Genomic DNA, 26726 nt, shown 5'->3' on the forward strand with positions numbered 1-26726 from the left:
TATTTTTAAAATAAATTAATAAATATTTTAAACTTAATTAATACATATTTTAAAATAAATAAATACATATTTTTAGATAGATGAATTAGTATTTTTAGATAGATAAATAAATATTTTTAGATGAAAAAATTAATATTTTTAAAATAAATTAATAAATATTTTAAACTGAATTAATACATATTTTTAAAATAAATAAATACATATTTTTAGATAGATGAATTAGTATTTTTAGATAGATAAATAAATATTTTTAGATGAAAAAATAAATATTTTTAAAATTAATTAATAAATATTTTAAACTAAATCAATACATATTTTTAAAATAAATTAATAAATATTTTAAACTAAATCAATACATTTTTTAAAAATACATAAATACATATTTTTAGATAGATAAATTAGTATTTTTAGATGGAAAAATAAATATATTTCGATGAAAATATAAATATTTTTAAAATAAATAAAAAAAATATTTTTAAATACACTAACACTAATTTAATAATATAATTTCAAAATAAAATAAGCATAACCCACTCCCATATCCATTAAACTTAAAACATCCTAATTTAACTCCAAAATAGCATTTCTGCACATTTTAAACTTCCCCATTTCAACCTCAGAAAGCCTCAAACTCTTATTTCCTCAACCTCAAAACTTCCTTTACAATTCCCGGCAACATTACGATCCCCCCCCATCAAATCCCAGTTGCCATGTAGAAAAACCTCCTCCACTACATCCCATAAAGCCAATATATATTTTGTTAGAAAATATCTCCACAGATACATATGGAGAACGAGCTTGGGAAGAAGAATATTGTTCCATTTTCACGAGACAACTGAGCTATAATCGGCCTGAGGGGACATTTCCAAACACGTAAATATGACCCAAGCCAGACACAAAGAGCTCACACGAATGTGCGCACATATACGCGTACATTTTGTATGTCAAGACAGACACAAACACAGACAATGTGGACATAAGCAACGTGTTTGATGCGTGCATAAATATGCGTTAGCCCATGTACGCACATGTGTGCACGTCAGGCTACTCACCTTAATTGGCCCACTGATGCAGGGGGTTGGGGTGGGGGTGTCGGAGCTAGACGTGAAGGCGAGTGAGGGCAAGAAGAAGAAGAAGAAAGCTCACCATGTGTTTCTACGGGTAATTACAGATGCAGATTTGCTATTCGCGATGTGGTTGCGTTCATTTCTATTCGGGCTATGGCCTTCCCTGGGGAGGCGGAGTCAGAGTGGGGGTGTGGGTGGGTGTGTGGGTATGTTAGTGTTGGTGGTGGACGATTGGGGGGGGTTGTTATAACGGGAATGAAGGTAAATGGTACAGTGGAGATATGGATGGTGTTTCTTTGGGTAGGGGATATTAGTGGAGTAGTGGTGAGTCATGGTTGGGTGGCAAAGTGGAGGTCAGGGGGCTAAATCTGGCCCGGTGCGTCATTTTGTGTGGTCCGGGAAAGTAAATGATGAGTGCTGATTTTCTGTTTTAGGGTTAAATTAAAATGAAGAGTATAGATGTATATTAAATTTGCTGATTTTCATTTTTACCTGTGTTTTTAGTTTAAAAATTGTTTTGTAATGATTGGGTGATCATTTAGGGGACATGTGGCAAAGTGGCGGCCCGGGGGCCAAATCTGGCCCGCCGGATCATTTTGTGTGGCCCGGGAAAGTAAATTATGAGTGCGGATTTTGTGTTTTTGGATCAAATTAAAAGGAAGAGTAAAGATGTATATTCGATTTTCTTATTTTCCCCCTCTTAAATCAATAATTGTCATTTTTTAATCAATTTTTCTGTGTTTTTGGTTCAAAAATTAATTTAAAAAAGCTAAAATAAACATTTTTTTAGATCTATAAAAACTGAATATTCAGGGATTTTAATCTAGTACTTTTAATCCATTAAAAAAAAAATCTAAATATTATATTTAAAATGTCCGGCCCACGTGAAGTCAAGTTGTCTTTTTTTAATCAATTTTTTCTGTGTTTTTAGTTCAAAAATAAATTTGTAAAATCTAAAAATATATTTAAAAAAAGCTAAAATAAACATTTTTTTAGATTGATTGAAAACTGAATATTCAGGGCTTTTAATCCAGTTCTTTTATTTAAAAAAAAATCTTAATATTATATATAAAACGATCCGGCCCACGTAAAATCAAGTTGTCATTTTTTTAATCATTTTTTTCTGTGTTTTTAGTTCAAAAATAATTTTGTAAAATCTAAAAATATATTTTAAAAAAGCTAAAACAAACATTGTTTTAGATCTATCAAAAACGGAATATTCAGGGTTTTTAATCCAGTTATTTTAATCCATTTATAAAAATCTAAATATTATATCTAAAACTATATGTCCCACCTGAAATCAAGTTGACGTTAAAACCGCCCGTGAACCAACCCGAGTCTGACAACCCTTGAGCAACGGCATAATAATGTTCTCACGGCTTTTTTGTACTTTAATAGTGGTAAAAAATACCCCAAAAAAGCATTTTTTTAAAAACTTCTGAATTCAGAGTATGTGTCTCAAGTAATCACATTAAATTACTGTCAAAAAGCTCAGATCCACCCCTCCCTCTCATAAAAAATTGGACATTTCTAACCGTCAATGGCACTAAAACGAGTCAAAATGACTGTTGTGTTTTCCACCTTGAAAAAATACAACAGTTTGCCTCAGTCTCAGCCTTCAGTCGCATGCAGATTGATGACCAGCGTACACTGTTAACAGGATACGTTGTGTGCCAATTTTCCCTTGTGAAGTCTATCGTTTCACACACACACGGGCGCACACATTCTTTCTCATGCATAGTAAATGTACGCACACAAACACACATACACACACATACACAGCTCCCCCGTAAGACCACCTGGCTTCCCGCTAGCCATCCGCCAGCCAGCGGCTCGGCCCGATTAATTATCTCGGCGCTTAATTGAATGTAGAAGGACTCTACGGGGACGGCTCATTAAACTGATGTTTGTCTCCGCTGTTTATCTATGGCCAGCTAAAAGACACACACACACACACATATATACACACAAGTGTGTGTGTTCATGGGTGTGTAAAGTATAGGAATCGTTTTTGGCGGAAAGTGCGCGTCTGGTCATTCATTTCCGATTCTTGGTTGAAGATTAGTTAGATTACATTTCCAATCTAGTACAGATTATTGTTGTTACAGATGCTTCTCTGCTAATATTATGTATTATTTATTTTTTTTTTGATTTTTTTAATGCTTTTTGGAAAAAAATGAGAAAAAAATGAATATTTTATGGGTGGGGGAAATCATATTTATTTTTTTTATAATTAATTTAATGTATTTACTTCATTTATTAAATTTATTTATTTCATTTATTAAAGTTATTTATTTCATTTATTAAATTTATTTATTTCATTTATTAAATTTATTTATTTCATTTATTAAATTTATTTATTTCATTTATTAAATTTATTTATTTCATTTATTAAATTTATTTATTTCATTTATTACATTTATTTATTTCATTTATTTAATGTATTTATTTCATTTATTTAATCTATTTATTTCATTTATTTAATGTTTTTAATTAATTGTATTTATTTATTTATTTAATTTATTTATTTAATGTATGTATTTAATTTATTTATTTAATTTATGTTTTTAATTTATTAATTTAATTTATTTATTTAATGTATTTGTTGAAACTATGTATTTAATTTATTTATTTAATGTATTTGTTGAAACTATGTATTTAATTTATTTATTTAATGTATTTGTTGAAACTATGTATTTAATTTATTTATTTAATGTTTTTATTTAAATTATGTATTTGATTTATTTATTTAATGTATTTATTTAATTTATTATAAGAAAAGTATCCACATTTTAAACAAAATTTCAATTAAGTTTAGTATAAGGTTAAATTAAACTTATTTTTGAGTGTTTTTGCATCGTAATCCGAGTTCATTTAAATTAGCTTATGTTATGTTACGAGCGCGTTACTATGCAAAAAGTCACCCTGGCTTTCATGACACCATTTATTCACAAACATTCTTCTCCGGTCCACTGATGGACTAACTTGATCCATGAGTCCAAGTGCGTGAAAATATTAGCCCAATCAATGTTCATCCTCGGGGTGCACCCACCTCCAAGCTGGGGCCAGGTCTTCTAAAAGCACCTGGAGGCCTCGTCAAGCCTGCCAGATCACCCATTTCATCCCCGTCTGGGGGCCATCCATCTCGGCGGGCCGTAGCCAGGCTCCATTACTCCCAGACGAGCTGTGAAATGGCCATTATGTGTGTGCAGGCATGTGAGAGGCGGGGTGGGGGACGGGTTGGATTCCAGTCGACTGGTAGCTTTTAGCGGACTACAACGGCCCGGGTACTTGCTTTTGGCCTAAAACGTAAACACACTACAACTCAAGCTACATTTTGTCAAGTTTTTCCCTTCCAATTAGTCTCTCGTAACAAAAACTCTTTAAAAAGAAAATCTCATCTCATTTTCTGAACCACTTCATATTCATTAGGGTCGCGGGGGTGCTGGAGCCTATCCCAGTTGACTCCGGGCCAGAGGCGGGGGACACCCTAAATCGTTGGCCAGCCAATCAAAAAGCACAAAGACACTAACGACCAATCACTCATACCTAGGGGCGAGTGATTGTTAGCCAGCTAGCTTAGCATGGAATATGGGAGGAAACTGGAGTACCCGGAGGAAACCCACACAGGGTAGAACATGCCAATTTCACACAGATGTACTTTATACTTTACTTTGTACTTCATACTTTATGTTGTACTTTATACTTTACATTGTGCTTTATACTTTACTTTGTACTTTATACTTTACTTTGTACTTTATACTTTACTTTGTACTTTATACTTTACTTTGTACTTTATACTTTATACTTTATACTTTACTTTGTACTTTATACTTTACTTTGTACTTTATACTTTACTTTGTACTTTATACTTTACTTTGTACTTTATACTTTATACTTTACTTTGTACTTTATACTTTATACGTTGTACTTTATACTTTGTACTTTATACTTTGTACTTTATACTTTGTACTTTATACTTTGTACTTTATACTTTGTACTTTATACTTTGTACTTTATACTTTGTACTTTATACTTTGTACTTTATACTTTGTACTTTATACTTTGTACTTTATACTTTGTACTTTATACTTTGTACTTTATACTTTGTACTTTATACTTTGTACTTTATACTTTGTACTTTATACTTTGTACTTTATACTTTGTACTTTATACTTTGTACTTTATACTTTGTACTTTATACTTTGTACTTTATACTTTGTACTTTATACTTTGTACTTTATACTTTGTACTTTATACTTTGTACTTTATACTTTGTACTTTATACTTTGTACTTTATACTTTGTACTTTATACTTTGTACTTTATACTTTGTACTTTATACTTTGTACTTTATACTTTGTACTTTATACTTTGTACTTTATACTTTGTACTTTATACTTTGTACTTTATACTTTGTACTTTATACTTTGTACTTTATACTTTGTACTTTATACTTTGTACTTTATACTTTGTACTTTATACTTTGTACTTTATACTTTGTACTTTATACTTTGTACTTTATACTTTGTACTTTATACTTTGTACTTTATACTTTGTACTTTATACTTTGTACTTTATACTTTGTACTTTGTACTTTGTACTTTGTACTTTACTTTGTACTTTATACTTTACTTTGTACTTTATACTTTACTTTGTACTTTATACTTTACTTTGTACTTTATACTTTACTTTGTACTTTATATATTTTACTTTGTACTTTACTTTTGATTTTACTTGGTACTTTATCCCTTTTACTTTACTTTGTACTTTATACTTTTTACTGTACTTTGTACTTTAACCCTTTACTTTGTACTTTATACTTTTGACTTTAATGACGAGTGATGAGTATGTTAATCGTCCTTTTTTCAGTTTATGTTTCATATGTACTGTTAACGGATGCACTTTTTTATATGTATCGTATCTTGTACTGACCCCGGCCATCTGTCAAATTTCTTAAGCGGCCCACGGGCCGTAGTTTGCCCACCCCCTGCCCTAGAACAAGTTTCTCCACCTGGTTGTCTTCCATCTCAACACAACCAAAACCCAATTTCACTACACTGATATTTCAAACAGACCTTTTGAGAAAAGCGGTTATAAATGACGTCGGCTAGATAATGTCAATAACGGGGTGATTGGACGCAGCCCCGGCCAGTCGCTAAAGGTCAGCTAGGGAGCAGCAGCTTGTTTGCTTGATTGTTTTCCAAAGGCGACTGGTCGAAGTTTGTCCGACGGAGGTCGTTGGCGTTGAACATCCGCTTTGAGGCAAAGTTATCCGTCTTGTGTCATCGAAGATGCCTTTTGGGGAGGGCGGACATGTTGGGATTGGTCTTTTCCAGACACCAGACGAATGATCCTAATCAACCTTTTGGGGACAAGCTATTGATTTCATTAATGTTAAACTATCATTGCAATTAAATGGGCTTTTGATTACGGTTGTGGGACGCCATTGAAAGATGAGAGCTTTCAAATGACGTACTCAATTTGATGGAGAAGGTGGAAGAAGTACATTAGTACAACAAATAACGTGAAATATATCCTTGACGACCACTAACACTCGAAGTACACAGTTGGATTTTTCGTGTATGAATGACACTTGAATATCAAGTGTTGACATTTTCTGTTCTGATGCTGAAAATTGATGTTTTGTGCAAGTAAGATCTCGGAGAAGACAGGAAAAAACTTAGAGGAACTGAAAGGAACTTATTTATGTGACCACTTATTCTATTTTGACTACTTATCTTTGTTAACTACTACTTTTTTATTATGTTGGATCTGACTTATTTATTATGTTTACTACTATATATGGTGACTACTACTTATTTATGCTGACTACTACTTATTTATGATGACTACTACTTATTTATGCTCACTACTACTTATTTATGATGACTACTACTGATTTATTATGTTGACTACTACTTATTTTTTACGTTGACTACTACTTATTTTTTATGGTAACTACTACTTATTTATTGTGTTGACTACTACTTATTTATCCGGACTACTACTTATTTATTATGTTGACTACTACTTATTTTTTATGTTGACTACTACTTATTTATTGTGTTGACTACTAATTTGTCACGTTGACTACTTATTTATCATGTTGACTACTACTTATTCATCATGTTGACTATTACTTATTTATAATGTTGACTACTTATCAATTTTAACTGCTACTTATTTATCATGTTGACTACTACTTATTCATTATGTTGACTACTATTTCTTTTTTATGTTGACGACTACTTATTCATTATGTTGACTACTACTTATTTATCATGTTGACTACTACCTATTCATTATGTTGACTATTACTTATTTATAATGTTGACTACTTATCAATTCTAACTACTACTATTTATCATGTTGACTACTACTATTTATCATGTTGACTACTACTTATTTATTATGTTGACTACTACTTATTTATTATGTTGACTACTACCGTTTTATTATGTTGACTACTACTTATTTATTATGTTGACTACTACTTATTTTTTTATGTTGACCTCTACTTATTTATTACTATGTTGACCACTACTTATTTATTACTATGTTGACTACTACTTATTTATTATTTTGACCACTACTTACCTATATTGACTCCTTATTTATTATTATTATTATTTATTGACTACTTATCTCTTCATTCATTTGTTTATTGTTATTATCTGTTCACTTCGCAACTTATTTATATTATGACCACTTATTATGTTGACTACCTATTAATTATGTATTACTTTTTTACCGATCATTTGTATTTTTGCACCTAGTGATGAAAACTTGAATATATACTTACTATACTTACATAATGACAATAAAACCTCCACCTCAATTAACCAAAGCCAAAAAACATAACAATTCCCCTCCAAACATCTTCACAACCTAAAACAATGAAAACTTCCAACATTATTATAATTTTTCTCCTACTTATGATTCAAAATACCTATCCACCACTTCCCCCAAGACCACCCTCATAACCTACGTAATATTGCCCCCATTTACCATCCCCACAAAACCAATTGAAACAAAAACATCGATATTTACCGTCCTATTCATGGACACCATTAGGATGCTCATTGAAATCGTATACTTAGCCGCTATTTGGCTGCTTTTCAAAGGCCTTTTATTGCCCGTACCCTTTCAATCATCCTTCTTTTGGATCCTTCTTTGTTTTAACATTTCACATTGAATTGAGCCCGAGAAGCGGCGCCATACCTGAGGCAGGAAAGCGCAAAAGCGAGCGATAGGAATGGATGAAGCCACCCACCCCTCAAGTATCTCTTGTACTGCATCCATCCACCCTCATTCTATCCTTTCAACACAATTTATGAGCACATCAAAGGCTTCGGCAACATCCTTTCCCACTCCGCCTTCCTTCTATTCTATTGGGACACTCTACTCATTGAAAGCCTCCCCCCTTCTGACTCACTCACCTCACCCCCAACCCACTTGCCTGCTTTCCAACAGGTGTTGACCCATAAGGATAGATATGAGATAAACCTGGCAACCTCGGACAATTTATCCCCTTATTAATGATTGCAATTCTCCTTATTAAGCGATTATTATTATTTTTTTTTGCAAATGTAAAGTGGTACATATTTGCTCACATAGGTAGGGCGCACTTAAAAGTCGAAAATTTTCTACAAAATGGACAAAGTGCCCAATTAGTTGGTGTACTCATTTTTGGGTACATTGCCTGTTGACACGCTATATTTATTCCGTGAAAAATTGGATTTATGAAAGAAAAGTATGAAAAAAAAATAATGTTGAAAGTTTTTGTTTGTTTTAGGTTGTTAAGATGTTGGGTGGGAATTGTCATGGTTTTGGGGCTTTGTTGAATTTAATTGGAGGTTTTTATTGTCATTATAAGATAGTATTTAGTAAGTATATATTCATGTTTTCATCACAAAGTGCACAAATACAAATAATCGGTAAAAAAAGTAATGAATAATAAATGAGTAGTCAAAATAGTAAGTGGTCACAATATAAATAAGTTGGGAAGTGAACAAATAACAACAAAAAACAAACAAATGAAGAGATAAATAATCAATAAATAAGTAGTGGTTAACATAATATAACATAATGGTCGTAGGCATATCAGATTATCCGGATTAGAGCTGAAATGGGTGAAACCAGATCAGTTTTGCAAAAAAAGTACTAAAAAAATGCTGTATAAAAATTGTTTCATTGTATACACCATTTTGAAATGATCAAAAAATGTATAAAATACGGGAAAAACTTATAAATATGTATTTTAATGAAGATAACTTTGATTTGTGGGGTCTATTTTCTGCCAAATATATTTATTGTAATGTCTTAAAAAGTTAAAATGGCCATTTTTAATAAGAGTTGCTCAGAGTAAACACCGCTATTTTTCTACCTGGCAACAAGTAGATCCTCTTGATGAGCATTTTTGTAGTTTTAAACAAATATTTTCTTCAACTTTTGTTTAAAAAATTGATTTTTTGATATATTGGGTTATGAAATTGTAGCAATCTTCTATGGATTGAAATTATATCTAAACAATATTTACAATTTATTTTGCTGTGGTAAAAAATACATTGGCTGCACTTCCCCTCCCGTCCACTAGTAAGCAGCATTCTGAAGTCCCGCTAGTTCTAACTTCAATGTTATTTTTCTTTGTCTCTTCTTCCTGTAGTGACTAGAATTCTCAAGCCAACGTTATGAGCTGCCATTTTCTAAAAAGAAGTGTTTTTGTCATATTTAATCAGGTATGGTTCAAACATTAAATAAAAAGACTTTAATTTAGTGCTGGAATGATATTTATGACATAATTTAATGTCCATTTTAAGTGTTTTGCAAAAAATGACTCATTTTTAAATGTATTAAATCCCACTCTTTGTGTTTTGTGTTCAGATCCTTGAAGTAAATCAACCAAAAATCCAACTTTCCCACCAAAACATCCAAATAATAAAAAATCCTCAAGTTTTGAAGACATCTGATGAACAAAAAAACGACACAAACGGTAAGAACAAGAATCCAAGTAAGCACCATTTGTTGTATCGGTTAAACTATCGAGTTGATTTTCTATCCGGCTTGTAAAGAACAAGAACACATGCTCGTTATTGATCAACACTCAATGATCAATTAAGTCAGCCATTTGTCTAATTAGGGCAAAAGGGTCCATCCACATGGGCTTGTTTAGAGGTTTGATTGCCGATTGGTCGCTACGGGAGGGAACGTACAAGTCTGAATAATTGATCGGTGTCCAGTCTTTAAACACTTATCTCATTCACGTCTGTTAGACGGCCTCCTCCTATTGGTTGAATCTATATTGCAGGTTTTAATAGAGATTTCCATTAAGATTTACATTATAAAAACCCATAAATAGTTGTTCACATTGTGGTCACCCTCAAAACTAGTCATTTTCTGTCCATCTGGAAATCATTTCTTGTATTTATTTATGTCAGTTTGTCGATTTTAGCCTATCATTTTTTGTGGAAGATATACTTTTATTAATATAGTATTGTTATTGATCTATAAATCAATTTGTTTATTCATCTATAGCCATTTACATACCTGATTTCAATACTTTTAATCAACCATTCACTATCTACATACGATATTTGCATTATTGTTTATCCATCATTGATCTAAACCTATCAATTCCTTCATCAAGCGACCAATCTTTTTATTAACCTTCCATTTTAGCCAGCTGTTAACAGACTATATGGCCATCCACCCAACTATTCATCTACAAACACCAACTATAATCAATTATAGTATGATCTAGAATGGGTGTCAAAGTGGCGGCCCGGGGGCCAAATCTGGCCCGACGAATCATTTTGTGCGGCCCGGAAAGTAAATCATGAGTGCTGACTTTCTGTTTTAGGATTAAATTCAAATAAAGAGTATAGATGTATATTACATTTCCTGATTTTTTTCACTTTTAAATCAATAATTGTCATTTTTAATCATTTTGTCTGTGTTTTTAGTTCAAAAATCATTTTGTAAAATCTAAAAATATATTAAAAAAAAGCTAAAATAAACTTTGTTTTAGATCTATAAAAACGGAATATTCAGGGATTTGAATCCAGTTCTTTTAATCCATTTATTTAAAAAAAACATCTAAATATTATATCTCAAAAGGTCAAAAATCATTTGTAAAATCCAAAAATATATTTAAAAAAAAGCTAAAATATACATTGTTTTAGATCTATAAAAACTGAACATTCAGGGATTTTAATCCATTTATAAAAATAAAAAATATATGATATCTAAAATGGTCCGGCCCACATAAAACCGAGTTGACATTAAAACGGCCCGCGAACCAAATTCGAGTCTGAAACCCTTGATTTAGTGTCCAATCAGCCTCCCTGCAAGTCTTTGGAATATGAGACAATACCAGAGTACCATGAGAAAACCCACAAAGTCCCACAAACTCCACACAGGTAGACCCAACCAGGATTTGAACCCAAATCCCCCACCGTTAAGCCATCACTTTATCCACTTACCCTATTTTTTTTTTTTTTTTAAGTAACTAGGAGGCGCTCTCCCCCCATCATGGACAACAACAACTCGGACCATGTACCCCCTGAACACACCCCCCCCACCCCCCACCACAACTCCTTTTGCTAGTGAGAGATTGTTTATTTGGGTCAAATAGTCAGTTATCTCAGTAAGAAAGACCCCCAAAAAAGAGGGGGTTCCTTCCCACTTTTTTTCCCACCCTCCTCCTCCTCGTACCCAGACCCCCCATACCCCCCCAAAACATACCTCCCCCCACATTTTTAGGTCTCGGCCATTTAACCAGTCAGCAACAATCGAAGCTGACAGAGCGACGGGAAACAATTGAGGGGGGGTCATCCAAGGGGGGGGGGGGGGTGACCTCCAATTGTGGGGGGCGGGGGGCGGGGACCCCTGGCCAAAACCGCCACCCGGGTGTGTCGGTCCTTCAGTGAGAAAATGGCAACACTCGAAGCGACCATTCACTTTCCACTCACCTATTACTTCAATCTTAGCATTGTTTTGTCCGTTTTTTGAGTCAAAAAAGTGACTGAGGGGCCATTTTTTTTACTCATTTTCCGTCTTGGAGTGTCTTTTGGTGACTGGGTGACTCTTAGTGATTGACAGTGGGCGTGGCACATGTTGGGGAGGGGCTTGGGGGTGCGTGTCTACATGTCTGGATGCTCAGAGTAAGGGGGTGCCGGAGGTGGGGGTCTTGTTTTCTAGTCAGGCAGTCCGTTTGTTGTCTGCGCGCCTGGATCGCGGTTTCCCACGTGAAAGTGCGCCCCCCGACACCGACCGTTGGGTACCACAGCGGTCCGAAACCCGCGGAGACTGAGACTGACAGCTGGCCGTGGAGGGCTGCCTTTTTAGGGGTCTCTCCTGTCTAAGACGTATGTGAGGGGCCCAAAGTGGCGACCTTTTGAGTTTGGTTCACACGAAATGGACATAAAATACTACTTTGTTGAATGGTAATTTTTTATTAGTTTTAGTGAAGTACAAATTGTAGTAGTGATTGTTTACTTACAAATAGTCGATTTCTTGTGTGGTTAACTTATTCATTGTCATTGGGCGACCAATTTTTTGGCTATTTTTGTTCTTTTGCTAATGCTAATTGCTAATTTCAATGATTTAGTCATTAATTAGTAGATATCTGATTAATTTGAAGTGATATTGGGAATTTTTAAAAAATATTTTTAAGGTAGTAAAGAAAAGTAAGACACATTTTTGATTAAAAAAAATCACTAATATGGAGGAAATCATACTAGGAATTTAATATGATAAATAACATTAAAATGAATAAATATTGGGCAATTTTAAAGTACAGCTAAGAGCCACAATATGATTAAATGATGAATTAAAAATGCTCATAAAATATTTTATGCATTTTTTAAAATAGCATTAAATATGTTACACTTTTTTATTCATTTAGGTGAATTTATCTGTATAAAGAAAATAAAAATAGTGTTTATTTTAGTGAGGTTGATGATATCAGTTAAAAACATAATTACTTATGACATGATATGAATAAATGACAAAAAATAAGGAAAATAGGAATTTTTGTGTAATAAAATATGTACACTTTTTAAGCAAATATCACACCCAACATTTAAGCTAAAAATGTAAAAATCCCAAAATAAAAATTGTATGACATAACATGACAAATATAAAATACCTGTAAAATATGAATTTTTTGTTAGAAAAAATATGTACACTTTTAAGCAAATATCTCACCCACATTCAAAGCTGAAAACGTAAAAATCCCCAAAATAAAAATTGTATGACATAACATGAAAAATACAAAAATACCTGTTAAATATGAATTTTCTGTAAAAAAAAGTACACTTTTTAAGCAAATACCTCACCCACATTTAAGCTAAAAATGTAAAAATCCCCAAATAAAAATTGTATGACATGACAAATATAAAATACCTGTAAAATAAGAATTTTGTGTAAAAAAAAAAAAGTACACTTTTTGAGCAAATATCACACCCACATTTAAACCTAAAAACTTCAAAAATCTTATAGTCCACATTACAACACTAAAACCATGTCAACCTTTCTATTTAAACAACAATTTTTAAATCCAATCACATAACCATAAACAAAAATCTCAATTTTGCCCCCTTTAATATAAAATAAATCCCCCAAAAACTCCCCTTTACCACCATAACTTATTCCAAACCATGACGTCACCCACTATTATGACTCTAAATGTCTGGTCGATTTGTTAAGCAAATCTAAGTAATTGCTGCTTTATCTTGTGGAAAATGTCACGCTCGCTTGACTTCACCCTTTTTTTTTTGTCTAAATATCAAACGAATACACTGCGTTACGCATAATTAGAGGTCGTGGCCGGGCCAATTAAAACAGTCCTTGGCAAATTGAATGATAATTTCATTTTTTTTTCTTACTTGGCCACTTTAGTGTCATATGTGGATGATTGATTGGGTGTGAGGGGGTAAGGGGGAGGAGCTAAGGGGTGGGGGGAGGGGCATTCCTAGGTTGGGAGGGAATGACGAGTGGGTCGCATGGATGGGGGTGACGGAGGGGGTCCCCTCTAGCACGGGAACAGATGGCGTCCTTAGTCGGACTCAGACTGAGTCCCAGTTTTCACCTGCGGCCTCATGGGAAAAATACGCCTTCCCCACACATGGGCTTGGATAAGAGGCCGTGGAATGTTTTTGCGCAAAAAAAATGTAAAAAAAAATGAAAATACTATGAGTAGGATGAAGGATTTACTGTAGTTTTTGGACTGTAATTGGTGGCTTAGTTGTATTAGCCAAATAATACCTGGATTAAGCCAATATACAAGGCGCACTGGTGTATAAGGCGCAGTTTTTGGGTGGTGTGGTTTTTATGTGGGTTTATTTGTGAGTTTTTTATTGTTTATTGTTGGTTTGTGGGTTTTTTTGTTGTTTTGGTTTGTTGTGTATGTTGGGGTGTAGGTTTAAATGTTGTTATAGTTGGGTAATGGTGGAAAAAGTATTTGATTTGATAAAAAAAAACATTGTGAAGATGTGTTGAGGAATAAGAGGAAGATGGAGGACAATGGGTTGAATAGGCATTTTTTGATGTAGTAGTTTTTTGAGTGAGTATTGGCTAAAATATTATAATAATAATAGTTTTTTTGGGGGGGTGTAAAACAGGCTGTTGGTGGTCAGAAAGAGAAAAAAAATGTTTTCTTAGTTGCAAAATAGGAAAAAAGGGACACTGAAATATGTCAGGTGATAAATTAATATGTAAACAAATAAATAAATACATAAATAAAAAATAATTAAAAAATAATTATCCATAAATGTATTGATTAAAAAATAAGAAATACATTTAATTAAATAATAAATATAATAGTATAATCATTAAATAGAAAAATAAAATGTAATAAATACATTAATAATAAATAAACAATGAATTAATTTAAATAATAACAAAATAAATAAATGAAATACATTAATTAAATAATTTAAAAATACATAAATACCTAAATAAAATAAAAAAATGTAAAAAATTAAACATTTAAAAATAAAAAATAAAAAAATACCATTGTCTATTATAAACAAAGTGGTCAAAACATATTTTTTAAAAAGTGTGTCTTATAGTGCGGAAAATACGGCTTTTGTTGAAGTAAAGAGGTCAGTGGAAACTAGCATTTGAAGACGGGGGCAAAATACGGCACGGCGGGATTATAAGATTGTGGAAATGTGCGAGTGGGGGGGGGGGGGCAAAAAAAAAAATCAATAAGCAGGATGTTTGAAGGAGAGAATCAGCAGGGAAGCCTTCACACTCTTAAAAGTGTCTGACAGATACTTTCCGACTCATGGCGCAACACCTCCTTCGTCATCCCACGCCCCCCCCCCAACCCCCCCGTACCCCCCCCTCCCTGACTGTTGGCTGATACAGATGGTGCTTTTGAGCTCTGTGAATGGGGTCAGTCCGGGTCGGGGGTGTCGGAGCTGAGGGCCTAGGGGGGGGGCGCAATGGGAGGACCAGACAATAATGTAACGATTGCCCCCCCCCCCCCCCTCCTCGGACCAGCGGGGCCGTGGAGGAGAGTGAAAGTAAACAATGGTCGGCAATGGTGGCGGGAGGGGGCGTTGAGGGGGTCAGTTATCCCAGGGCTCCCCCCAATGCGTGTACGGGGGGTCACGAGGTAGCCACGTCTACGTTAGCCTGCTGCTACTTCAAATTGTAACCGGATCAGAGGGGTTTTTTAACTTGTCGGCTGGTTTTGGGGCGGTCAATTTGTCCATCTGGACCCTAAAATCGAGAGGACGACGTAGCGCTGAAAGTTTAGCATTCAATGCTAATGGTCATGTTTCAATTGTAATCGGACATTGTTATTAAAAGGGGTAATATAGCATGTTTTTAGGTTTATAATTAATATATTCTAACAAATTAAGTAATAAATCTTTAATTTTCCAAGTTTTCTAATCCCTAATTTACTATATTTTCACTTAAAACCTTCAATATTTGGAATAAAAATGTTATTAAAGGGTCAATATTGCATATTTTTCAGGTTTTCCAGGTCTTCATATCCCTAATTTACTAAATTTCCAATATTTGGATTAAAAATGTTATTAAAGGGCAATATTATTTTTTAGGTATAAAATCAACATATTCTAACAAATTAAATCATAAATCTTCAATTATCCAAGTCTCCATATCCCTAATTTACTATGTTTCCACTTAAAACCTTTAATATTTGGAATAATAATGTTATTAAAGGGGCAATATTGCATATTTTTCAAGTATGTTTAATTTTCCAAGTCTCCTAATCCATAATTTACTAAATTTCTACTTAAAACCTTCAATATTTTCAATAAAAATGTTATTAAAGGGTCAATATTGCATATTTTTCAGGTTTTCCAGGTCTCCATATTCCTAATTTATTATATTTCCACTTAAAACATTCGATATTTGGAATAAAAGTATTATTAAAGGGGCAATATTGCAATTTTTAGGTATTTAATCAACATATTCTAACAAATTAAATCATAAATCTTTCATTTTCCAAATCTCCTAATCCCTAATTCACTATTTTTCACTTAAAACCTTCAAAATTTGAAATAAAAATGTTATTAAATGGGCAACATTGCATATTTTTTAAGGTATGTGATTAATTTTAACAAATTAAATCATAAATCTTTCATTTTCCAAGTCTCATAATCCCTACTTTACTATATTTTCACTTAAAACCTTTGATATTTGGAATAAAAATGTTATTAAATGGGCAACATTGCATATTTTTTAAGGTAGGTGATTAATTTTAACAAATTAAATCATAAATCTTTCATTTTCCAAGTCTCATAATCCCTACTTTACTATATTTTCACTTAAAACCTTCAATATTTGGAATAAAAATGTCATTAAAGGGGAAATATTGCATATTTTTTAAGTATATGCTCAACAAATTAAATTCTATATCTTTAATTCACTATATTTCCATTTAAAATCTTCAATATTTGGAATAAAATGGACCAGTTTGTCACATTTGTTGAAAAATTTGACTACAAAAAAAGTACCAGTGAGGTAACGTAATAACAATAATAATATTTTTTGTTCATTAACCTTGTTAAACATTTAAAAGCCTGCTTTTAAAAAAAACATTAGTTTTTAAACTATTTATTTCATGAATTAGCATATGCTAATATCCAAAACATCCACTTTTTTTTTTGCTTAAAACTGTCTTGTAAATAATCTTTGCAAAACATATTAAGCAAAATATTCACTTAAATAGATTTCCGGTGCAAAAACAACCTTCTTTAAAAAGTATTAAGTATAAATCCATGATTAAATCTGATCTTTTTCCACTCAAGGCAAGGTTAAAAAGTGGTAAATATTTCTTGGTAATCATCACCAATGTCTTAAATGTTGTTTTTTTAATGAAACAAATCTACCTTTCGAATAAGTTCAAAATTTAAGCGGTACTTAAAGTATAAAAGACGTTTAAACATTTATGCTTAGCAATAATTCCCTTATTACGAATTCATGATTGCTCAAGTATTTTTTGTAGTTTTTTTTATAGTTTTTTTTTTTGCTGGGCTATTTGACGGTGTCTGTGTCGGCCATCTTTTCTCTGGCGGCGTGACAGTTGACACATGGCTAAGCAGGCGTAAAGATGCTCCATTGATCGAATTGACTCCGGAGGCAGGGATCAATGACAGTGATCAGCGGGGCTCCAACATCCCATAATAAGCACAATGAATCGTCTTGAATGAGGTGGAAAGCAGCCGTTAGTTGGGGGCAATTATTTTTTATTGCCATTATACAAGTATAATGACATCGGAGTGCACAAATAATGACAACAAACAAATAATCAGTAAATAAGTAATAAATAAATAAGTAGTTAACATCGATTAGTAGTCAACATAAGAAGAAAATAACATAAATAAGTAGTCAACAACAGAAGTCAACTACATAACTAAGTACCGTATTTTCACAACTATAAGGCACATCGCATTAAAAGGCGCACCCTCAATGAATGACATTTTTCCATATTTAAGGCGCAATGTATATTAAGGCGCACTGTATTATAAGGCGCACTGTATTATATGACTATTTTGGAGAAAATGTAAGACGTAAGTGCGCCTTATAGTGGTGAAAATACGGTAATTGCTATTGACTTCCAAGTATGAAGCAAACACTCACGACACAGTCACCTCTAGAGCCAGCCATTGTTGATGTTTTGGATGGTTTTTTTGAATAAAATTTTGCCGTGGGGGAGGAGCTATATGATGGAAGATTTTGTAAACTAAGATGGCTGATCTGCATATTGAACACTATTGTTTCAGTTCAGGCGTTTGTGTTTTTTTTTTATATCCGACAGTGGTGGTTTTTCGTTTTTGGTTTTCTGTTTTTTCCATATATAAGGCGCACTGGATTATAAGGCGCGATGTCTATTTTGGAGAAAATTTAAGACTTTTAAGTGCGCCCGTGAAAATACGGTTATTGTTATTGACTTCCAGGTATGAAGCACTCACTACTTTACAGTCACCTCTAGAGCCAGCCATTGTTGATGTTTTGGATTTTTTTGGTACAAAATCTTGCAGTGGGGGAGGAGCTATATGATGGAAGATGTTGTAAACTAACATGGCATCTGCATCATATTTAACAGTATTGTTTCAGTTCAGGCGTTTGTGTTTTTTAATATCTGACAGTGGTGGTTTTTCATTTTTGGTTTTCTGTTTTTTCCATATATAAGGCGCCCTGGATTATAAAGCACACTGTCTATTTTGGAGAAAATTGAAGACTTTCAAGTGCGCCTTATAGTCGTGAAAATACGGTACATAAAAGCTTCAAAATATGATAAAAAAAATCCAAGTCAAAATCCAGTGGGTGAGTACATTTTTCGAATTGACAGAATGAAATAGAGGCGTTTAGAGGCCCGAATCATAACACGCAGTTGAGAAGGCCGACTGTTCATCAGGTTTCTCCTTGAATCCGAGAGATATCGGAACGCTTCGGGAATGCTCGTTGCCGGGAAGGTTACCGGGGGCTGCAGGTGGCCAATAAATCTCTCGGCGAGGAAATCAATGTCCATTTGTTCGGGGGTTATTGTTCCTTTTTTCTGCTCTAACGTTTACGATTGAAAGCTTGAAAAATGACAAGTTTTTTATTTCGCAGTCTGTGATTGGGCAAAACAAGAATTGGTGCCGAAACTCGGGAATTGGTGGAAAATTTGGGATGGAAAATAGGAAGTGTCAAATGTGGATTGGATTTGTAGCGTTTTGGCTGGTAAAAAAATGGAGCTATAATTCTCAAGGGTGGAACCTTCATCATAAGCAGAGGACATTTGGTCAAGATCTGACCTTTTGGTTTATGCTATTAAAGTTAGAGTTTTGACGGTAGAGTTATCGGTTCAGTGGTTAAAATTCGGGAGGTAAGGGATCAAAAAATTTGACCGTGGAAATGGATGAAATACTTTAGAATTGCTTTATCAGACTTTGTATGATAGGTATGGCTATTATAATTAAGTTTTTTAAAGAAAACGGGGATAAATGTAACATTTTAGATATAATATTTAGAATTTTTTTTAATATAAATGGATTAAAAGAACTGGATTAAAAACCCTGAATATTTAGTTTTTTATAGATTTAAAACAATGTTTATTTTAGCTTTTTTTAAATATATTTTTAGATTTTAAGAAATGGTTTTTGACCAAAAAAACAGAAATAAATGTTTTTTTTTATTGGATGATTAAAAGAACTGGATTAAAATCCCTAAATATTCAGTTTTTTATAGATTTAAAACAATGTTTATTTTAGCTTTTTTTTAAATATATTTTTAGATTTTACAAAATTATTTTTGAACTAAAAACACAGAAAAAATGTTTTTTTTAGATGGATAAAATTCCTGAATATTCCATTTTGATAGATAGGTTCAAGAGTGGCCGAGGGTGCTTGAGCCTAGCCCATCTGATTAAAAATAAACTGACTAAAAATGTATAAAAAAAGGGGGGAAATCAGGAAATTTAATACACATCTATACTCTTCATTTTAATTTCATCCTAAAACAGAAAATCGGTACTCATGATTGACTTTCCCGGGCCACAGAAAATGATCCAGCGGACCAGATTTAGCCCCCGAGCCACCACTTTGACACATGTAGCCTCCACAATTTGAAATGTATAAAATCCAAGAAAAACTTCTAATCTAACAGGTATACCATCATAACCAGGCATTCAAATCAAATACGTGCTCAAAAACCACCAGCAAAAGAACATTTTACTTTGAAAAGATCCCACGGGAGAATAACCCCCGATCCTAAGCGGCCATCTTGGACTGAGAGCAATAAATTTCCCCAGGCTGGCACGTCATGTCGGCAAATTTAATGATGATTCTGTCAATTGTCCATGACAACGCAAAGAGCCGCTAAAAGAAGCTTTAACTCCTGGTGATGCGTCCCATCAAAGTAACGGCTAAACGTGTCCTCAGCCTTTTGCGACAACACATCCTATTCTGCCCGACGACGCAGTCGACGACAGCATCGTAGATGAGGGACAGATTTAGTAGGGTAATAATGCGGATGTTTTATAGCCCACGCCTTCCCCCCGTCTCATGCAAATGCGGCCATACGTGGCGGCATGGCGCCGCGAGAGTATATAGACGGTGAAAGACATTTGTATTTACGCGTCTGTCACGTATGTCACAACACCGGTTGACTTTAAGCGTTGACGTGTGAAGGGCTTTCAAACAAACGAGCAAAAATGTCTTCTTTCGGGGCCTGGCTGGGATTTGGATGGAGGCGGAGCAAAAGCCGGCTATCGGGGGTCTTTTTAAACCAAGGGATTCGAACCCTCGGGTTTATGGTGTCATGGCAGGTGCCGATCAAGAAAAACGGATGGACAGTGTTGATGTTAAGGTGGGAGTCAAGAAATATGGTAAATAGTGATGTCCTGATCCGAAAAGCAGGACAGTAACAGCCAAAACAAACAGACTGAAGGACAGTTTCTTCCCAAAAACCTTCACCATACCCTATTCAAGCTACAGCTAATCAAGGTTCAATTCTTATGTTCCACTAAAACTCCATAGGCTGCTAAACACTTTAGTCACTGAAGTACCTACTTAATTTTGTGATTACTTACTCATGTTGACTACTTATTTATGTTGTTGACTTCTTATTATTTTGACTACTTGGCTACTTATTTATGTTGTCTAATTATCGGTGTTAAGTACTGATTTATGTTGTTGACTACTTATTGATGTTGATGACTGATTGAGGTTGACTACTTATTGATGTTGACTACTTATTGATGTTGACTACTTATGTATGTTGTTGACTACTTATTTATGTTGTTGACTTCTTATGTATTTTAAATAATTGTACAAAACGAACAAGTTTCTGGATGCAATAACAGCATGAGCTACACATCACACAGGTATCAACAATAATATTTAAACATATTATCGTTATTTTATTTTCAAACTATATTCTTTCAAAAAAAAAAATTCCAAACCCCCCAAAAAAGACAAAAAAGTTAAACTAAAAAAACAAAAAAAAATCTGGGTGCAATAACAGCATGAGCTAAACATCATCCATGCATCAAGAATAATATTTATTTAAATGCATTACCGTTATTTTAATTTCACATTACATTCTTCCAAAAAAAAAAAATCCAAACCCTAACAAAAAACAAAAAAAAATTAAGCTACCAAAACAAAAGTTTCTGGATGCAATAACGGCATGAGCTACCCATCACCCAAGTATCAAAAATAATATTTATTTAAACGCATTATCGTTATTTTAATTTCACATTATATTCTTCCAAAAAAAAAATTCCAAACCCTAACAAAAAACAAAAAAAATTAAACTACCAAAACAATAGTTTCTGGATGCAATAACAGCATGAGCTACCCATCACCCAAGTATCAAAAATAATATTTATTTAAACGCATTATCGTTATTTTAATTTCACATTATATTCTTCCAAAAAAAAAATTCCAAACCCTAACAAAAAACAAAAAAAATTAAGCTACCAAAACAAAAGTTTCTGGTTGCAATAACGGCATGAGCTACACATCACCCATGTATCAAAAATAATATTTATTTAAACGCATTACCGTTATTTTAATTTCACATTACATTCTCCCAAAAAAAAATTCCAAACCCTAACAAAAAACAAAAAAAATTAAACTACCAAAACAATAGTTTCTGGATGCAATAACAGCATGAGCTACCCATCACCCAAGTATCAAAAATAATATTTATTTAAACGCATTATCGTTATTTTAATTTCACATTATATTCTTCCAAAAAAAAAATTCCAAACCCTAACAAAAAACAAAAAAAATTAAGCTACCAAAACAAAAGTTTCTGGTTGCAATAACGGCATGAGCTACACATCACCCATGTATCAAGAATAATATTTATTTAAACGCATTACCGTTATTTTAATTTCACATTACATTCTTCCAAAAAAAAAATTTCCAAACCCTAACAAAAAACAAAAAAAAATTAAGCTCCCAAAACAAAAGTTTCTGAATGCAATAACGGCCTGAGCTACACATCACCCAAGTATCAAAAAATAATATTTAAACACATTTCACTTCATTCTTTAAAAAAAAAAAAAATCCCAAACCCAAATAAAACCCCCCCAAAAATCTCCAAAACCAAAACAACATATTCTCAACCCTCCCATTTCCCCTTTAACTCCATCTATCTACACTGTGTTCTATTTGCATTCTAATGACGCCGCCTAGCTTGGCCCCCGAGGCCGGACCCTGCGCTCTACCCTGAGATCAATTAGGGCCAAAACCCCGGCATCTGCTTGGCATCCATTGTCACCCTTAGCAACTTTCTCTAGCTTCAACCCCCCCGTCATCCCATGTGTCCCCCCCCCCCCCCCCCCCCCAACATAGACAAGCGGCACGCACCGGTGGCGAGCCGAATCCCGCCATCCGACCGTTCCGCATGCAAATGTACGAATCCGTACACCGCGGGTCCCTCTACGAACCTCGGAAAGATGGCCGAGGGAAGCTTATTGTCTGAGTCGCCTCGTTGCCAGGCAAAAGCGCACAAAGACAAGGTTGCGAAGTGTACATCCTTTTGACACGGGCGCCAGGCTTCTTTCAGAGTACCCCGGCTGCCAATCATATAGATACAAAAGCACGGCGAATCAAAAGCCGGGGATAAAGAACTTGGCCAAGGATCTACAGGGACGCCATTCAACGTCATTTGAAACTGGGAGGAGGAGATTTTGTAGTAGCCCTGGACGGATGGTTCGATTTTTGTTGGCAGTTTTAAGGGTGGCATAGACTCGGGTTTGGTTTGCGGGTTGTTTTATAGTGCGCTTGATTTCATGTGAGCTGGAGCATTTTAGATAGAATATTTTGATTTTTTTTTTATATAAATGGATTAAAAGAACTGGGTTAAAAGACCTGAATATTCAGTTTTTTATAGAGCTAAAATAATGTTTATTTTAGATTTTTTTATATATATTTTTTTGGTTTTTACGAAATTATTTTTGAACTAAAAACACAGAATTTTTTTTTAATAGATGATTAAAAGAACTGGGTTAAAAGACCTGAATATTCAGTTTTTTATAGAGCTAAAACAATGTTTATTTTAGATTTTTTTATATATTTTTTTAGATTTTACTAAATTATTTTTGAACTAAAAACACAGAAAAATTGTTTTTTTTTTTATAGATGATTAAAATAACTGGATTAAAAGACCTGAATATTCAGGTTTTTTATAGGTCTAAATAAATGTTTATTTTAGATTTTTTATATATATATTTTTACATTTTACAAAATGATTTTTGAACTAAAAACACAGAAAAAATGTTTTTTTATAGATTACTAAAAGAATTGGATTAAAATTCCTGAATATTCTGTTTTTATAGATTTGAAACAATGTTTATTTTATTTTATTTGTGGCAGGGGTGCTGGAGACTATCCCATCTGATTAAAAAATTGACTAAAAATTGAATTTAATAAATTAATTAATTGTAATAATAATAATAATACAATAAATAAATAAAATTAATGATAAAAACATTAATTAAACGTAATAAAAAATAAATACATAAAATGTAATTAGATAAATAAATAAAATGTAATGAAAATAAATAAATAAAATGTAATATAATAAATACATAAATACAATTATTAAATAAATAAAATGTAATGAATTCATTAATTCATTAAAAATACATAAATGAATACATAAATAAAAAAAATAAATCATTGAAAAAATTAAACCATTTGAAAATAAATAAATAATCATTACTATCTATTATAAACAAAGCGGTCAAAACATATTACAACTTATTTTCAAAAAAAAAAAATAATGTCAGTTATTTCTGTCAGATCTTTTCTACCATTTTCTTACATTTTCTTTCAAAAAACCTGTCAACGGAACCTTTTACCCAAATAAACCCGCAAAGTCCCAGCCCCTAGTACACACGTCTCCTATTATTTACCCCAAACAAAAGCCCAGGATATCCACATACAAGGTTTAAATTGCGAGTTGTGCTCTAGAGGAAAGGGGATCGTTGCTTCATTCTCCCTTAATTGACGTGAACAGTTCTTTTGACCCTAATTAGCGCTTTGTAATCTCTCATTTGCATATCACAAAGGCAACCTCATTTGCATATTTGTAAACGAGACGGGGCCCAGCATCTGCATACGTTCCCTTGTTTCATTCGTCTTTCTTCTTGCCTGTCGGTCGGTGTTCCAATCCCGCGACCACTCGAAAACCCTGAATAGAAGCCACGTGAAAAACCCAAGCCAAAGTTGGGCCATTATAACTATTACTGCTACTACCATTATAACTATTACTCCTACTACTACTATAACTACCACTACTATAACTACTACTACTACTATAACTACTACTACTATAACTACTACTACTATAACTACTACTACTATAACTACTACTACTACTATAACTACTACTACTATAACTACTACTACTACTATAACTACTACTACTATAACTACTACTACTATAACTTCTACTACTATAACTACTACTACTATAACTACTACTACTATAACTACTACTACTACTATAACTACTACTACTATAACTACTACTACTATAACTACTACTACTATAACTACTACTACTATAACTACTACTACTATAACTACTACTACTATAACTACTACTACTATAACTACTACTACTATTACTACTGCTAGTAGTATTAGTGGTAGTATTAGTAGTAATAGTAGTAGTATTAGTAGTAATAGTAGTAGTATTAGTGGTAGTATTATTAGTGGTAGTATTAGTAGTAGTAGTAATAGTGGTATTAGTAGTAGTATTAGTGGTAGGAATAGTAGTAGTAGTAGTAGTGGTAGTAGTAATTGTTATAGTAGTAGTGGTAGTAGTAATTGCTATAGTAGTAGTAGTGGTAATAGTAATTGTTATAGTAGTGGTGGTAGTAGTAATTGCTTTAGTAGTAGTAGTGGTAGTAGTAATTGTTATAGTACTAGTAGTGATAGTAGTAGCAGCATATATGCCGGCTTTGGAGAAACTTGATGCCTTTTAGTTGCGCCTGTTAATGCAGAAAATACAGTATATAAAATTAGATACAATAAAAATGAAATATGCTAGGAAAGTGACTAAAGTGGTTAGCAGCACGTGATAGAAATAGCTAGGGTCTTTCAGCGTAAGTATCAAGTTGATTGAATGTCGACAAGTGATAAACTCATTGACAATCATTACAGGAGGATAGAAAGAGCCACACAAATGGACGGCTATCATTGCAAAAGAGTTAAGAGTCATTGAAAATAATCCCCCAAAAATGGATGCGAGAGTACATTGAAGAGTGTGTTGTGAAGTATTAAAAAAAAAAAACGGTGTAATGACCACGGTGAGAGCCTGCTCCATATCGTATGCACTTGTTCTCTTTGCGCAGACATCGGTTTTGCCCCACTGGCTTTGGCTGACAACATGGCAGACAGCCTGCTTGAATTATTGAATGGTGTGGATCGGACCCCGCTGGTGGTGCATGGCCAATCAATGCCGAATACACGGATGGGTGGCGTTCTCGTGGCACGGACCCCATTTCAATACAACAACCCATTGTCATAACAGCCACACTTTTAACTTTTTGTTACCCCCGTTGTGTACATCCACTCTATGGAGCAGTTAGTAGAAGTAGTAGTAGTACTACTGCTACTACTAGTAGTAGTAATCCTAGTAGTAGTAGCAGTACTACTACCAGAAGTAGTGATAGTAGTAGTAGTAGTAGTAGTAGCTGTAGTTATAGTAGTAGTAGTAGTTGTAGTAGTTATAGTAGTAGTAGTTGTTGTAGTAGTTATACTAGTAATAGTAGCTGTAGTTATAGTAGTAGTAGTTATAGTAGTTGTAGTTATACTAGTAATAGTAGCTGTAGTTATAGTAGTAGTAGTTATAGTAGTTGTAGTTATACTAGTAATAGTAGCTGTAGTTATAGTAGTAGTAGTAGTTATAGTAGTAGTAGTAGTAGTAGTTATAGTAGTAGTAGTAGTTATAGTAGTAGTAGTAGTAGTAGTAGTAGTTATAGTAGTAGTAGTAGTAGTAGTAGTAGTAGTAGTAGTAGTAGTAGTAGTTATAGTAGTAGTAGTAGTAGTAGTTATAGTAGTAGTAGTAGTAGTAGTAGTAGTAGTAGTAGTAGTTATAGTAGTAGTAGTAGTAGTTATAGTAGTAGTAGTAATAGTAGTTATAGTAGTAGTAGTAGTAGTAGTTATAG

General features: G+C 33.3%; 1 protein-coding gene across 1 annotated transcript in view; it reads left to right on the forward strand.

Annotated features, from left to right (window-relative positions):
* The first annotated feature begins 9948 nt into the window (after positions 1-9948).
* Positions 9949-26726, forward strand: part of LOC144199320 (uncharacterized) — a 68078-nt gene continuing 51300 nt past the window's right edge. The window contains exon 1 of the mRNA XM_077720864.1: positions 9949-10061. The gene's annotated coding sequence lies outside the window, so the exon portion shown is untranslated. The remainder of the gene's footprint in view (positions 10062-26726) is intronic.

The sequence above is a fragment of the Stigmatopora nigra genome, chromosome 7 (genome assembly GCF_051989575.1).
Source record: "Stigmatopora nigra isolate UIUO_SnigA chromosome 7, RoL_Snig_1.1, whole genome shotgun sequence".
Taxonomy (NCBI): Eukaryota; Metazoa; Chordata; class Actinopteri; order Syngnathiformes; family Syngnathidae; genus Stigmatopora; species Stigmatopora nigra.